At 43.9% G+C, this 17096-nt stretch overlaps 1 long non-coding RNA gene and 1 other non-coding gene across 2 annotated transcripts; both read right to left on the bottom strand.

Annotated features, from left to right (window-relative positions):
* Window positions 1–1934: 1934 nt before the first annotated feature.
* On the bottom strand, window positions 1935–2006 carry trnas-aga (transfer RNA serine (anticodon AGA)). The gene has a single exon. It is a non-coding gene; the product is annotated as a tRNA-Ser (tRNA).
* Window positions 2007–4192: 2186 nt separating this feature from the next.
* On the bottom strand, window positions 4193–15702 carry LOC114796100 (uncharacterized). The gene is made up of 6 exons (XR_003750599.1): window positions 15587–15702; window positions 15462–15511; window positions 15305–15337; window positions 15131–15153; window positions 14579–14695; window positions 4193–4210 (listed from the first exon to the last, which is right to left on the bottom strand). It is a non-coding gene; the product is annotated as an uncharacterized LOC114796100 (long non-coding RNA).
* Between the last annotated feature and the right edge of the window lie 1394 nt (window positions 15703–17096).

A 17096-nucleotide genomic window follows, 5' to 3' on the forward strand; every position in this document is an offset into this window, starting at 1 on the left:
AACTAATGTTATATTAATGATGCACTTTCATGTTATGGTAACCTGTCAGTCACTTATATATGACTAGAACTCATTAACTGTATCCATATTGTGTGCTGGTATTTTATTCAATTTAGGTAATACCAATTCACAACATAATTATTAATAAACCCACTCTATCAATTTGTTTAAATATTTACAAATTGAAACTCAAATAAAGGTACTAAATACATGTCAATATACAGAATTCCTGTTCATAATTAAATGTCTTTCCTTGTTTCTTTCCTGTCACTGAAGATGAAAAGGTTCTTCCCTGGGAAGCTTAAGGTGTCTTTCAGGAGAGGACCATCAGGACATCTAGGGCAGGATCCTTCAGATGAAGCTAGGAGGATGAAAGTCAACCCCTCCCTGCAAGACAAGTCTGCACCTCAGAGAGAGCAGGTGGTGAAAGAGAATGCCCGGTCCATTGTTTTAATCAGAGAAGGGGATGTGTCTTACAGACAGGAAGTGTTGGGAGAATATGTTGTCCAGTTTGGGAAATACAAAGAGAAGACTTTTTGTTGGCTTCTTGAAAATGATGTTGGCTACACCTGCATATCCATGTAAATGTTGTCCCTCACGTGACGCCACCTCCTCCGTCTTGTCCATATTCGCTGCGAAGTCCCGTGTGTGAGGTTTCCAGGACATTGAGAATCTCTTACACTACCTGGCAGTAAGAGCAACACCACAACCAAAACTGAGGATAAGAATTTGGTTGGGTTTGGTGTCTGTGCTGTCAAGACCTGGAAGGACTTTTAGGACAGCAGGGATAATGGATATGCAGCGTTTATCCTCAGAAAGCAACGTGTCCTGAAGGACCTGAAGGACCTGAAGCTAAAACACAGCAGTCTTCAGAAGACCACAGAACTACAAATCCAGCTTCACAATCTGTATGTCAAGATTAATTTTCTTCCAGATGAAGGAGGAAGTTCTATTCATCACAGTAGAAATATTGATCCTATTTCTTAACATTAGAAGGATTTTGAAGTACAACTTCAGGGTTGATGTAGGATGTAAAATGGATTTTATGGAGTAGGTAGTGGAGGAGAAAGATATTTACCTTTGCATCCAGTCGTATAGAAAACACAGATCCAGTCAGATCAGACCGGTCAGCAAATGGACGCTACATGGACAAACACAGACAGACACAAACACAGAATGTTAGTGCAGTACATGGTAGCAATAGTACAAATATCAGGTAATTGTCATGGCCACCATATCACCTCCAGCTTCCCAGAGGAAGCACAATCAACCAGGGAGACAGCAGCATAAAAATGAAAACAATACAGAGACTATATACAATTATTTGGAGAAAAGACTCGAAAAGAAGAAATATAAGTTAAAACAGAGAGACCAAACTAATTCAAAAAGCGTATGGCTTTTATAGCCTTCCGGTTGGAAGACCCAGTTATGTATCAAGGTAACATTTGAAAATTAACCCAATTTTTTAAAAGAAGGCTTTTTTTGTTACTATATTTACATCTATGAATAGAAAACTTGCCATAAACTATAAATAGGTTGAGCATATATTTTCTGAACACAATGTAAAGGGTAATTTGCTTGTCTTTTTATTAAATTCGGTCAGAAATCCGGGTCCGCTCCCGGGAACCGTGCTGTCCTCCAGCCCTGCCAGCTCCATTAGCCGTAACGCAGAACGAAGCCAGCCGCTGTACTCCTGCATGACGCGTACAAAATTGTCCATGTAAACGTTGTCCCCCACGTGACGCCACCTCCTCCGTCTTGTCCATATTCGCTGCGAAGTCCGTGTTTGAAATCGTCCGTTCCCACTTTGACTCGTGACACCATTGTAGCATCGTGGCAAAAACGAGACACAGGGAAGAAGTAAATGTTTATTTGACCGCTGTCGGCCACAGTGACGTTTCCTCGTCCATTAAAAAAAAGTTAAATGTTATTCATGCCAATGACCGGATTTGAACCGGCGACCTCTGAACTCTTGTCTCAGTGCGCTACCGCTACGCTACATTGGCAGAACAATTCTTAATGGTAAAATATTACATTTGACATGGGCAAATGTAGAAAAGCCATATTTTGCCCATGTCCAGCTTTTGCAAACTTTTGTGCTGCTGCTGCCACCTGCTGGTGTTTAACGCTCACACACCGGCGCGCACCGCAAGCGGAGCGGCTTTTGGCTCAACTCGCAAGGTCACGTGACACTCTTTATGCAGCCGCAAGGGGGCGCAAAGTCCCCGCTGCCTGCAAACAACAACAGCCACGCGAATCAGGGAAAAACAAAAGAGGAACAACAATCATTTCATGGAAGCGCCTGACGGACTGCACATATTCTCGCCTGTGGAACATTTCATTAGGCACCAAATAGGAAAACCTGCTGCCTTCACCTTAAAGAACAAAAAAAATTGCGCGAGCCCACATCTTATAGAACTGCTCCTTGGTGCAGACGACCAGGGTTCGAATCCTACCTGAGACGCATTCTCAGTGCAACCAAAAGCAACAAAACTTCAAAGTTTTAAAACGTGTGCCACAAATAAAGTCTTTCAAAACAAAATATTCATTTACAAAAACTGTTCCAACCATACAGGACAGAGCAAACCCACTTTCACTGGAAATATGCTCTACACATTACCAGACTAGGAATAACTGGACAGAAAACATGTACAAAACATGACAGACACCATAGGAGACTCAACATGATTCACAAGGTCAAGAATGCTGTCAGAACAGATCTCATGAACAGTTACACCAGTGAGGCAGGAAAGAAGCTCCTTCACAAAACCTCTGCCCTGGATCCTCGCTTTAAAGGACTGACTTTTCTAACAGAGGAGGAGAGATGTAACGGAGAAGTAACTGAGGAGACAGCATCAATTATAAACTGATCTGAACATATATTATCATAGTACCCTCGCCATATTTTATATTCTTTTGGTCCAACACAGACCAAGAGAATGGCCGCATCATCACTGCTTGTCACTCAGTAATACTGAAGGAAAAGTAGAACCCAAGACACTGCAAAACCTCGTCCCTACATCAAGGCGACTCAGGACACCTTGAATTGGTGGCAGTACACAAGCTCACATTTCCTCTCATTCCACAGCCAAGAGGATTTGAGCTTTTTTATTATTATTTAATTAATAATTCCCAGATTAATTGTTACATTTCAAATTCACTGCACCAACATATTACAGTCTTATGACACAGCTGTTTAAACTCAATTTAAACTGCATAATGAAAGTATAAAAACAATGATTAATAAAAAACTTTATTCATAAACATTGTATCAACTCTAGAGAAAGAACAGAGGACACTTTAAACAAACTGTAAATTGCTCTTTATTGCTTTAAGTAGACATTACTACTTATGATTTCACAATGATAAGTCTAGGGAACACATAAACATTTAAAACAATAATCATCCATTCAAGTGTGTGGACATATTTCCATGGGTTAATCAAATGACAAAATCAGCATTTTTAAAATCTGTCATAATGAGCTGTGAAAGTATGCTGAATTTACATGGAATTACACAAATAAAACTCTTGCTGAAGTAGCAGGTAATGTGCTACTTCTTTCTCTCTTCTGACCAACGCTGTTTTTCTGTCTCATAAAAGGGAGACTTTTGAAACTGCTCCCAGGTCATCTCTGCCTGCAAACCCTCTACATGGTATAAACAGTAGACTTTTGGAAGAAAGGAGTAGCAGCAAAGTCCTGGAAGCTCATCCTGGGATCAGTGAGACCCTCGGCTGCATAGGTCTTGAACACCTTTTGAGAGCAGTAGAAGTATTTAACTTCCGCTGACTGATAAAAAAAAAGAATGGTGGTGCCGTCACCAAGGAAGCGGGATTTTGGCTGGTCTTTTTTGTTGTTGCTGCTGTAGTGCCTACTGCTTCTCCACAATTTCCTTCACCATCCTGTCTACATCATCTCTTGTCAGAGATGATTCTGGCACTGGGGGACTCCTGGTGGGAGGATTAAATTCTGCTCGTGGCAGGGTAGTGACTGTAACCTTGATTGTCTCACTTCCTGTAGTAAGATGCTGCCACAGCTTCTGAGTCTCCTGGAACCTCTCCTCACTTGTGTTCAGTGAAGAGCTGGTGTTCTTTTTCTTAGCCAGGTGCTTAAAATATCTTAAAATATGTCCACTTGCCGTGGTCCAGGAAAAAGACGCGACCGCCTGTCTTGTGGAGATACTGGTAGAGGTAGGGGTGGTGGTGTCTGATCTGAAACAGGGAAAATATGAGTTTGACAACTCCAACAAAACACCACATAAAATTTTGTTTGTGTGTGTAAGAGAAAGAAAGTTAATATAAAATAGTCAAGAATTTACCAATGAGCAAACCAATATTTAAATAATCCTCTAGGTCACCTAGATCAACCACAGAGAACACTGCAGATACAAACTAGATGAATACACTGTAGAGTGAAATATGCTCTGAAACACCAAGAAATCGCCTCATGCGGTGAAACAAGTCAAATTTAACAATGCCCTCTGTTGTCTTCCATGAACCCCAATGCAGATGTTCAAGTGGTTAGATGACTTGCCGCTTCCTTAACCGCTAGGCCACCACTGCCCCAATAATCCCCTGCCCCAGTGCATCTACTGTTTAAATAAATATGGATTTATTCCATTTGGGCGAGCCGTCTGACTCCTTCTGACATTTGGCGCTACAATATTACAAGTAATAGAGCATTTTTGTGCATTTGCCAATACTTGTCTATCTACTGGTACTTTGCTTTCTGAACACCAGCAGCACTGTAACAGCGAGCAAGACCCTGATACCGGGATACCAGAGAAGGTTCACACTCTGACTGCAACGTCACCAATGTCACCCAGGACAGAATCATCCATTTCTCATTCATAACAGCAAATCATGACATGGTGCCAGAACTGAAGGTCACTTTCCTGGCCACCTTCCTTGCGTGGTCACATCTGAACACCTGCCCAAATGTGCCCTGCAGAAATTGATTGAGAACTAATTCTTGCCGTCTTTACTCCTGGATGAGACAGTCCACCAGATATTTGGCACTGACACACTCTAAAAACTGCTGGGTTAAAAACAACCCAATTTGGGTTATTTTGGTAACCCAGCGCTGGGTCAAAAAGGGACCAACCCAACGCTGGGTTATTTTGACCCAACAAGTTGGGTTACACGTTTAACCCAGCATGCTGGGTTGTGATTATTAACCCAACTATTAGTTAAAAATGACTACGCTGCTGGGTTGAATGGAACCCAAAATGGGTCAGAAATTTAATATTGAAACTTGTGATTAAAATGACTAAAATAAAAACAATTATACACCAATACATATTTCAATAATGGAATTTTATTCATGACAAAACATGTAAAAAATGTGTCCATATGAATTTAAGACTTTTTTTTTCCATCTCCACCTCAACATTAAGACAATTTTTATGAAAATGTATCAAACTGTAGTCACAGTGTTTCTGGAATAAAGTCAGTATCAATGAATCAGATTGAAGCCAAATTAATTTAGAAAAACACAATTTGACATGTAAATGTAATGAAAAAAAGTTTTCTTATCATGCATAAACTAAGATATAAGAGTCATCTGTAAGAAACACACAACAAAGCAGGCATTAAGAACATCTATGCAGTAAGGATCAGATTTGGTCAAAATAAACTTCCAACTTTCCTAAAATGTGCCCTCTGTAAAAAAAAAAAATAATAATACAATACTAGACACATCAAGCACAAGAAGAATCAGATACAAAATGAACAACTGCAAGCCTATTTGCTCTAATCACTGCAAAGTAATTGTACAACAATCAGGCATGAAGAGCTGTGCTATAAGCATAATTGTGTCTTACCCTGCTAGCTCATTCTTCAGCTTCTGAACCTTTGGAGGTAGCTCACTTCTACCTTAATTTCACATTGCCTGCTGAATGAAGGTGTTTTCAAGCACTTTGGGTGCTGCAGGTGAAGTGCGTAGGTTAAGCCAAACAAGAGGCACATTGCTTGAGGTAGGTTGGTGAGTGCTTCCCTTGCCCTCTCGGTTGATGCCCAGTCTTGAGGGGTTGAGTTATGGTAATGCTGGGCTTGCTGAACTGTTGTCCTCATAATAGAGGATTCCCACTGGGATGTCCATGGAGTCTCCATAGACTCTACATAGTGCAAGAAACAAGACAAAAAGAGAATATTCAGGTTAACAGCAATTTGTCTACAATCAACTGTATAGAATTATCTAATATTATAGATTTTGTAATTCAATGTGATTTTATTTTAGGCACTGTAAACAATCTATTTTGTGTGTTTATATATAGGCGTCTTTCATGTTGTGACAGTAGGTGGTATATTACACAATTTGATATTTGAATGGTACAAATGGAGAAAGGGTTTACTCACTGAACTGCTCTTGAAGAACATAGATGCATCATCTCCAAGAATTATTGGAAGTCCTCTCAGGACAAGGCATCTAACTGCTGTTGGCTCTGTGCTCTGCAAAGTGGTATAAAACACACTTGAATGTAGAACAAAGGAAATAAATCTTATATCAGTTTATTTGTCCATATAGAGAAATACCACAAGAGAACAGTTTATGTATTGAACTAACCATCAATATCATTATGAGAAGAAAAGAGAAATTTCAACCCACCATTGTGTTGTAGCAGGTGAGCTAATTGCTTTCCTATCCGACCTGTCTTCCTCTTGAAATTTTCATCAAAATTGGACACAACCCATCAAGAACACCAAAGAACTCTTCTTTAAAATTTCTACCAACAATCCTGTTAAATTCCAGGTAAACCTGAAAAATATTAAATATGCTCAGTTTTGATATTCAGACAGAGTTATTTATAACACAAATAAACCTCTCTGAACATGATGTATGTAAAACAAATAAGAAAAAAAAAAAAACAACATTAAAGGACATCCACAAACCTGGTTTTCAGTGAAAAGCACTGGCCAGCGTTGGATCATCTGGTTGATGTCAGGCTCATCCTTTACAACCTCCTCTCGTCTAAGAACAAACATGATTCCTGATGCAAGCAAGGAAAGGGCTTATTTCCTTCTTGCATAAGTTCCATATTTTAGCCTGTAACGTTTAAAAAACTGTGCTCTTCTCGCAGATAGTACTTGCATTTCCAAAGCATTTTAAAGTGGCTTTAAACAAAACTAGTAGTGCAAAAAAAAAAAAACTGGCATATGTTGAAAGTGGGTGTTTACTTTTTCAAACCTACATTGAAATAATTTGAATTCTACAAAACTGTATGTAGAGAAGTAGAGCGCTAAAAACACATTGCTGCAAGTATCAAATTCTCACTGTTCCCTTAAGATGACCTCATAATTAAATGCATGTTTCAAACTACAAATGTTCCAGCAGTTTCTAATTTGAATAGAGAAAACTCACCTTGTTCATCCACAAAATGGTTCTCGTTGCAGCAAGCAAAACTCCTTAAAAAAAAAAAAAAAAAGTCCAAACTTGAGAGAAACAGTCAAATGTAGACAGAAATGTATACTTCTAAAATACAACATTAAACCCCAAAACCCCCTTTCACATTGTATATGCAAAATAAAGCTTACACTCTAAAAACTGCTGGGTTAAAAACAACCCAATTTGGGTTATTTTGGTAACCCAGCGCTGGGTCAAAAAGGGACCAACCCAACGCTGGGTTATTTTGACCCAACAAGTTGGGTTACACGTTTAACCCAGCATGCTGGGTTGTGATTATTAACCCAACTATTAGTTAAAAATGACTACGCTGCTGGGTTGAATGGAACCCAAAATGGGTCAGAAATTTAATATAGAAACTTGTGATTAAAATTACTAAAATAAAAACAATTATACAGCAATACATATTTCAATAATGGAATTTTATTAATGACAAAACATGTAAAAAATGTGTCCATATGAATTTAAGACTTTTTTTTCCATCTCCACCTCAACTTTAAGACAATTTTTATGAAAATGTATCAAACTGTAGTCACAGTGTTTCTGGAATAAAGTCAGTAACAATGAATCAGATTGAAGCCAAATTAACTTTAGAAAAACACAATTTGACATGTAAATGTAATGAAAAAAGTTTTCTTATCATGCATAAACTAAGATATAAGAGTCATCTGTAAGAAACACACAACAAAGCAGGCATTAAGAACATCTATGCAGTAAGGATCAGATTTGGTCAAAATAAACTTGCAACTTTCCTAAAATGTGCCCTCTGTAAAAAAAACAATAATACAACACTAGACACATCAAGCACAAGAAGAATCAGATACAAAATGAACAACTGCAAGCCTATTTGCTCTAATCACTGCAAAGTAATTGTACAACAATCAGGCATGAAGAGCTGTGCTATAAGCATAATTGGGTCTTACCCTGCTAGCTCATTCTTCAGCTTCTGAACCTTTGGAGGTAGCTCACTTCTACCTTAATTTCACATTGCCTGCTGAATGAAGGTAAACGTGTTTTCAAGCACTTTGGGTGCTGCAGGTGAAGTGCGTAGGATAAGCCAAACAAGAGGCACATTGCTTGAGGTAGGTTGGTGAGTGCTTCCCTTGCCCTCTCGGTTGATGCCCAGTCTTGAGGGGTTGAGTTATGGCAATGCTGGGCTTGCTGAACTGTTGTCCTCATAATAGAGGATTCCCACTGGGATGTCCATGGAGTCTCCATAGACTCTACATAGTGCAAGAAGCATGACAAAAAGAGAATATTCAGGTTAACAGCAATTTGTCTACAATCAACTGTATAGAATTATCTAATATTATAGATTTTGTAATTCAATGTGATTTTATTTTAGGCACTGTAAACAATCTATTTTGTGTGTTTATATATAGGCGTCGTTCATGTTGTGACAGTAGGTGGTATATTACACAATTTGATATTTGAATGGTACAAATGGAGAAAGGGTTTACTCACTGAACTGCTCTTGAAGAACATAGATGCATCATCTCCAAGAATTATTGGAAGTCCTCTGTCAGGATTGCCTGCAGCTGGGCTCCACACCGGAATCCAATCCTGACGCCCCATAAATGCCGGAAGTTTCCGCCCGTTCGGGGTCGCTGGCATTTTCGTGAACTTCAGTTGGTAACACTGTTTATAATTTGAGTTCTGGCAATCGCCACACGCCTACGGGTTAGTTTTAGTTTATCTGTATTTAAGTTAAATCGTTTTCGGCCACCGCGCCCGTCTTTATTTGTGTTTATTGTTTATTTAATAATAAAAACCCCTTCCCAGAATGTCAGACCTCTGCGCTTCCTTCCCCCGTACGTCCGTAGACGTGACAGAATGCCAGCGACCCACCCAAAAGCGCAGAGGTGGAAAGCAGAGGAGAAGAAACGCCGCGAAGGACGCAGCCCGGCGCGGCGAACGCGGACGCCAGGGGAGAGACGCGCCGCCCGTTCTGGTGGAGCGTTTTCTCCCCGAGAAGCCGTGGTACGCGGCGCCGCGTGATGACGTCACCCCCGGGAAACTCCGCGAAACCCGGAAGCGACAACGTCGGCGGGTGAGTGGGCGGAGCGAGGACGTTGGCGTCGGCAGCAGCGAGGAAGTGACGTGGGCAGCGAGCGCAGAAGATGCGACCCCCACGATCTTCGGCATGTCGAGCCAAGAACTCTGCGCTCTGCTGGCAAGGCTCCCCGTGGACTGGGACGACACGGACGACGACGAGAGCACGGGAGACGAGAGTTGGGCTCCGCCCATCGCGCCAGTCTGCGATCGTCGCAAGGTCCGTGGGGACCCACGTCACTTCCAGGGGGGTGAGAAGCGGCAACAACAACGGCGGCGTTCCTCCAGCGAGGAGGTGGGCAGCCTCCAGCCCGAATGGCCAGAGTACTGCCCATGGGAGCTTATCGCGCCATGGGTCCAGGATGTCCGCAGGGTGGACGACCCTTGGAGTCACCGGTGGGAGGACACGGATGACGAAAGCGATGATGACGTGGATTTGCGGTGGGCGGTCGGTGCCGGGATGGCTCCGCCCAGCGTGCGCGTCCGAGATCATCGCGGCATCCGTGTTGACCCATGTGACTTCCGGGGGTACGAGGTTGACACGGACGACGACCAGGATGACGCCGTTTGGGCCCATCCAGGATCGTCACGAGGTCCGTGGAGACCCACGTCCCTCCCAGCAGTGTGAGGAAAGCTGGTGGAAGAGGGCGACGGGAGGTCGCCAGCCAGCAACTGCGCTGCCGGGACTGCCTCGCAGGGAATCCTCCATTCCTGCTCCAGTCGCCGACCCGCCTTCCCTCTGCCCGGACGTTCCCCAGCGAAATGGCAGCGCAGCACCAGCGTCCACACCTGCTGGAGAAGACGTCCACCCCCCTCCACACCACACACCTACCACCATCTCCAGCGACGTGCCCAGCCCCGTGTGGGACAGCCCAATTGTCCCGGGACCCTTCAGTGGGGCAGCAGACACAGACGAGATCACTACCATCCTCACGTGTCTGACTGGATCAGCATGGGGCTGGAGCACAACCCTCTGGCAGCAGGGAGAGACAGGCAGGAGTTTTCGGGACTTCCAACAGAGACTGAGGGCGGAGTTTGATCGGCCTGAGCCAGGGATCGAACTCTGCCCCTCCACCACATCCAGCGCCAGTCAGGATCCGGGGCAAGAAGACCCAGCACTGGTGGGCGACGAGAAGGTCGCTCCTCCCGAGATCCTGGCTGTGCCCCCTGAGGAGGTCCCGGAGAGCCCAGAGAGGGAGCCAGACGACCCTCTCTTCTGTCTGTCTCTGTCTGTGTGTGTGTGCGTGGTTTATGTGTCCGTATGTCGCCCCCACTTCCCCTCTTTGTGTCCACCAGATGGCGACCCAGCCGCGGAGCCGAACCCCAGGGAGGAGGTTCCTGACCCAAATGTGCTGGTCCAAGGCGAGGTGGACAAGCCCCAAGGTACCCCTAAGTCCAGCCGGGGGGGGTGCTCCCCCAAAGAATTTTTTGGGGGGGGTGCAGTTCGGGTTGGGGACTCCTCCTGAGGGGAGGGGAGGTGGGGAAGCGATGGAGCTGGGTCCTCCGGTAGCCAGTGAGGAGGGCGGGCCAGGCATGGGCCTGCGTCTGCCTCCAGAGGGGTGGAGCGCCATAGAGCCCCCGGGTAGGCATGAGGACCCAGCTGGGACAGGCAGGAAGAGGGCCTGCTTGTCCCAACGGACGCAGAAGGGGCTAGCCGGATGGTCTGGCAATGCCCCCCCCCTTGGCACCAGGGCCGTGCAGCGAGAGGGGCTGCATAGTCCCAGAAGGCACCAGCCTGGGGTGCCTGGAACAGTCGCCGGAGGCTCTGGGACAATCTCCCTGCACGGTGCAGGGGGTGACACAAGACGTGTCAGAGGGGACGTGTGGAGACAGGGCCCACACGTACCCAGATGGATCGGCCCTGATTATTGTGTGCAGGTACGAGAGTCCGGGGCCGCCATGCGGGACCACGCCGGGGAGCCAGGCCGAGGGTCCGGGGCCGCCAAGCGGGACCACGCCGGGGAGCCAGGCCGAGGGTCCGGGGCCGCCACGCCTGACCACGCCGGGGAGCCAGGCCGAGGGTCCGGGGCCGCCAAGCCGGACCACGCCGGGGAGCCAGGCCGAGGGTCCGGGGCCGCCAAGCGGGACCACGCCGGGGAGCCAGGCCGAGGGTCCGGGGCCGCCAAGCGGGACCACGCCGGGGAGCCAGGCCGAGGGACCGGGGCCGCCACGCCTGACCACGCCGGGGAGCCAGGCCGAGGGACCGGGGCCGCCACGCCTGACCACGCCGGGGAGCCAGGCCGAGGGACCGGGGCCGCCACGCCTGACCACGCCGGGGAGCCAGGCCGAGGGACCGGGGCCGCCACGCCTGACCACGCCGGGGAGCCAGCCCAAGGGACCGGGGCCGCCACGCCTGACCACGCCGGGGAGCCAGCCCGAGGGACCGGGTCCTCCAAGGGGAGGATACAGCAGGGCAGGAGCCCTGTGGTTGCCGCCGTCCGCCCCGCCGCCTCCACTGATGGTACTGTTGGGGCTCCGAGGACGTGGCCCTTGGAGGGGGGGCTCTGTCAGGATTGCCTGCAGCTGGGCTCCACACCTGACTCAAATCCTGACGCCCCATAAATGCCGGAAGTTTCTGCCCGTTCGGGGTCTCTGGCATTTTCGTGGACTCTGCACGAACTTGACCTGGTTTTGTTATGAGTGTTTTGAGTTCTGGCAATCGCCACACGCCTACGGGTTAGTTTCAGTTCGTTATTTAAGTTAAATCGTTTTCGGCCACCGCGCCGCTGTTTATTTGTATTTCTTTATTGTTTGTATTAATAAAACCCCGTTCCCAGTATGTCAAACCTCTGCGCTTCCTTCCCCCGTAAGTCCGTAGCCGTGACATCCTCTCAGGACAAGGCATCTAACTGCTGTTGGCTCTGTGCTCTGCAAAGTGGTATAAAACACACTTGAATGTAGAACAAAGGAAATAAATCTTATATCAGTTTATTTGTCCATATAGAGAAATACCACAAGAGAACAGTTTATGTATTGAACTAACCATCAATATCATTATGAGAAGAAAAGAGAAATATCAACCCACCGTTGTGTTGTAGCAGGTCAGCTAATTGCTTTTCTATCCGACCTGTCTTCCTCTTGAAATTTCCATCAAAATTGGACACAACCCATCAAGAACACCAAAGAACACCAAAGAATTTCTACCAACAATCCTGTTAAACTCCAGGTAAACCTGAAAAATATTAAATATGCTCAGTTTTGATATTCAGGCAGAGTTATTTATAACACAAATAAACCTCTCTGAACATCATGTATGTAAAACAAATAATTAAAAAAAAAAACATTAAAGGACACATCCACAAACCTGGTTTTCAGTCAAAAAAGCACTGGCCAGCTTTGGATCATCTGGTTGATGTCCGGCTCATCCTTTACAACCTCCTCTCGTCTAAGAACAAACATGATTCCTGATGCAAGCAAGGAAAGGGCTTATTTCCTTCTTGCATAAGTTCCATATTTTAGCCTGTAACGTTTAAAAAACTGTGCTCTTCTCGCAGATAGTACTTGCATTTCCAAAGCATATTAAAGTGGCTTTAAACAAAACTAGTAGTGCAAAAAATGGCATATGTTGAAAGTGGGTGTTTACTTTTTCAAACCTACATTGAAATAATTTGAATTCTACAAAACTGTATGTAGATAAGTAGAGAGCTACTCTAAAAACACATTGCTGCAAGTATCAAATTCTCACTGTTCCCTTAAGATGACCTCATAATTAAATGCATGTTTCAAACTACAAATGTTCCAGCAGTTTCTAATTTGAATAGAGAAAACTCACCTTGTTCATCCACAAAATGGTTCTCGTTGCAGCAAGCAAAACTCCTTTAAAAAAAAAAAAGTCCAAACTTGAGGGAAACAGACAAATGTAGACAGAAAGGTATACTTCTAAAATACAACATTAAACCCCAAAACCCCCTTTCACATTGTATATGCAAAATAAAGCTTACCTATCTCCGTGTGAGTGAGTACACACAAATTGCTGGCCCCAATGCAGTCGCAAGATATTAAGCATTGTTAGCATAGCAAGTGTTAGTTAGCAAGAAAAAATGTCTCCTCTGTCCTTCTACCCGCAGCTTTTGCCTCAGAATTTTTTTCCGCCCGTCTCCTAACCCCGTGGCTTTCGCTGATAAAATAATTTTTTCGCCCTTCAGAAAATTTTTTTTTTCGCCCCTCAGAAACTAAAGACGGTGCAAAGACAATGGCGGCTCCTCTCGCTGATGTCCCAGGTAGTTGACGTGACGTGCGTGCTCTCTTTCAGGTCCGCGTTCCCAACCCAGCACCGCTGGGTTACAGATCGAGACCGATTTTCAACCCAAATTGGGTTAAATCAACCCAACAACAGACTCAACCCAGCATTTGGGTTGAAAAAACAACCCAGCGTTTTTTAGAGTGCAGAGACACCACACCAGCCAGCTGTATCGTCATACTTGCCAAGGCCACAGGTAAGTCAGATTTCTTCACAAATCCAGTCATTGTTCTCTGGCCATACAACCCTGCCTCTCCATCCTTGACACTGAGGAGATATGCCAAATGGGCTAGCTATCATTAGGTGACTTGGCAGTTCTTCTCAGTTCATCCATTACAGTTTTGCCAATGGCTTTTTTGTAGGTGATGAAGGATGGAAATATGTTGGTGAATCGTGCTGACAACTTCTCCAGCAACTCTGGTTTGTCAGAATGCCAGTACTTCTTGCATACTTTGCAGCAAAGGAGTGAAGCAAAAATGTAGTTCTGACCACTGACGCCTATGATAACCCTTGATCGTCCGATACCAGCAGAGGTTATCTGGGGATTAAGGCAGCTGTAGAGACCAGGCAAAATGTTGTTGTTCCTCAGTCTGTGCGTGATAGCATGCTCTGGCTTCCAGATGAAAAATGAATGCAGCTGGAAATGCTTTGGAGAAGCCAAGTCAGTGCTGGAGTCTGTGTATCAGACATACACAAAAAATATTAATACAGGCAGCAAGAATAAAATATGGGTGGTAGTAGCCTAGTGGGTAAAACACTCGCCTATGAACCAGAAGACCCACTTACTACCATTGTGTCCCCGAGACAGACACTTAACCCTAAATTGCTCCAGAGGGGTCTGTCCCTGTAACTTCTGATTGTAAGTCGCTCTGGACTTTTTTTTTACCTTGAATCAACTGGGCTCCATCTTTTCTAGGGGCAGTGGCAGGAAAATCTTTTGCTGGAAGTGCCAGGGCAAGAAGCTGCTGGGGTGTTGGGAGAGGAATCTTCTTTATGGCTGGAGCTAGACATCAAGCAAAAACACATGCAAAAATAAATTTTAGTTAACATAATGTTATTTGACCATAATGTCACAGATATGACACCTTACAACAGTAAAGGCTAACTAGGGGAAAGTCTTACAGACCTATGTTACTGGATTAAATTTATTTTGGTATTGTGGCTGCTGGATGACTCCATTCTATGAAATGATGGCAAATGAAACAAATATTTAAAAAAATTAATATGTGGAAATAACCTATACATTTCCCTTTATCAGGTAAAGCATTGTGACAGAGTCTAGTATCAGGGGTGTGCCAAGAGAAAATCTGATATATGATGGAGAATGTTTTGATATTCAAAGAGGTTTACATTAAATATGAAAAGAAATCTTTGGAAATAAATGTCAGACCCTTGAACTACAGTTCTGTAAAATCTTCAAAAAGAATTCTGTACTTACCCTAAATGAAAACATGAGATAGCCTTCAGAGTTAGTAATGAACAATGGAACAAACAGAACACGTGCATCAAAACAGGCCTGAACGTGGCCAATACAAGATTTATAATAGAAACTTGAATAGAAAATTGTGATCATGGCATTCAGGATTATCCTCCATAAATGAAAGGAACAAACCTTTATTTTCATGGACTCCAGCCATTTATGTACCTAAAAGCACAATGAAGAAATTGTAACCCTTCTAGCATCCGCTATGGCACTTGGACAATAATGAACCATAAATAATGATTGCATAATTTCACTAGAATAAAAAGTGTGTGTGTGAGTTTCTCACTCTCCGGGTCTTTGATTTTGGAAGGAGACCAAGCAAGTATCATCCTATTTCTATTAAACAAAACAGATATGAATAAAAAGGTATAATGAATGCACAAAAGCAGGAATATGAAACAGTCATCTAACCTGGAAGATTAGTAGAGCTGGGAGGTGCAGGTGTTGAGGGAGCAGATGGCTTTGGTGTCATCTGAAGATTGCTGTGTTTCAGCTTCAGGTCCTGCTGTAGCCGGTACATTTTGGAGCCTGGGACACGTTGCTTTCTGAGGATAAACGCTGCATATTCATTATCCCTGCTGTCCTAAAAGTCCTTCCAGATCTTGACAGCACAGACTCCAAACCCAACCAAATTCTCATCCTCAGTTTTGGTTGTGGTGTTGCTCTTACTGCCAGGTAGTGTATGAGGTTCTTAATGTCCTGGAAACCTCTGGTATACTCTAAAAAAGACAGTAGATCCTGCTGTCCTGCTTTAGTCCTTCTGGATTAAACTGTCCAGCCTTCTTCTCATCCTCAACCTTCTTGATCAAAAATAAGGTGTAGCCAACATCATTTTCAAGAAGCCAACAAAAAGTCTGCCCTTTGTATTTCCAAGCTGGACAACATATTCTCCCAACACTTCATGTCTGCAAGACACATCCCCTTCTCTGATTAAAACAATGGACCGGGCATTCTCTTTCACCACCTGCTCTCTCTGAGGAGCAGACTTGTCTTGCAGGGAGGGGTTGTCTTTGATCCTCCTAGCTTCATCTGAAGGATCCTGACTTAGATGTCCTGATGGTCCTCTCCTGAAAGACACCTTAAGCTTCCCAGGGAAGAACCTTTTCATCTTCAGTGACAGGAAAGAAACAAGGAAAGGCATTTAATTATGAACAGGAATTCTGTATATTGACATGTATTTAGTACCTTTATTTGAGTTTAAATTTGTAAATATTTAAACAAATTGATAGAGTGGGTTTATTAATAATTATGTTGTGAATTGGTATTACCTAAATTGAATAAAATACCAGCACACAATATGGATACAGTTAATGAGTTCTAGTCATATATAAGTGACTGACAGGTTACCATAACATGAAAGTGCATCATTAATATAACATTAGTTCATAAACAATAATCCAGTTCATGCAGGCTCATCTGCCTATAATCCATTATATCCATTATACCCTCGTTTCACAAATAATTGTCTTCATGAATTGATCGCGGTGCGTTTTGCCATGTTACTAATAAAATATCTACTTGGATGTAATTTCAATAAACTGTACACGAGTTCTCAAACGTGCCACACCGTCGAAACACACGCCATTTTTTCCACTGCAGGAGATGTGGTCACTGCTAAAAAAACCACTCTCAAACTAGAGCATGTAGATCAGCTGGTATTCTTGCACAAAAACTTACAAATTCCCAAAGTGTATTGTTTTGTGGGTTGTGTCTGTGGTTTCTGTACTTAACAGGCATTTCTTTATTTGAAGAAAATTAATTTTACACTCAACTTTACATACGATTCAATTCCACATATTACAAACTCTTCTTCAATCCCCTGTAATATACTCACTTCCTAAATTATGTTTTCAGTCCACTCACAGGTTCATCTCAGTGAAATATTTCAAAAGAAATACGTATTACTGGAATATTACATTCA

This window comes from Denticeps clupeoides, chromosome 8 (genome assembly GCF_900700375.1).
Source record: "Denticeps clupeoides chromosome 8, fDenClu1.1, whole genome shotgun sequence".
In the NCBI taxonomy this organism is placed as follows: Eukaryota; Metazoa; Chordata; class Actinopteri; order Clupeiformes; family Denticipitidae; genus Denticeps; species Denticeps clupeoides.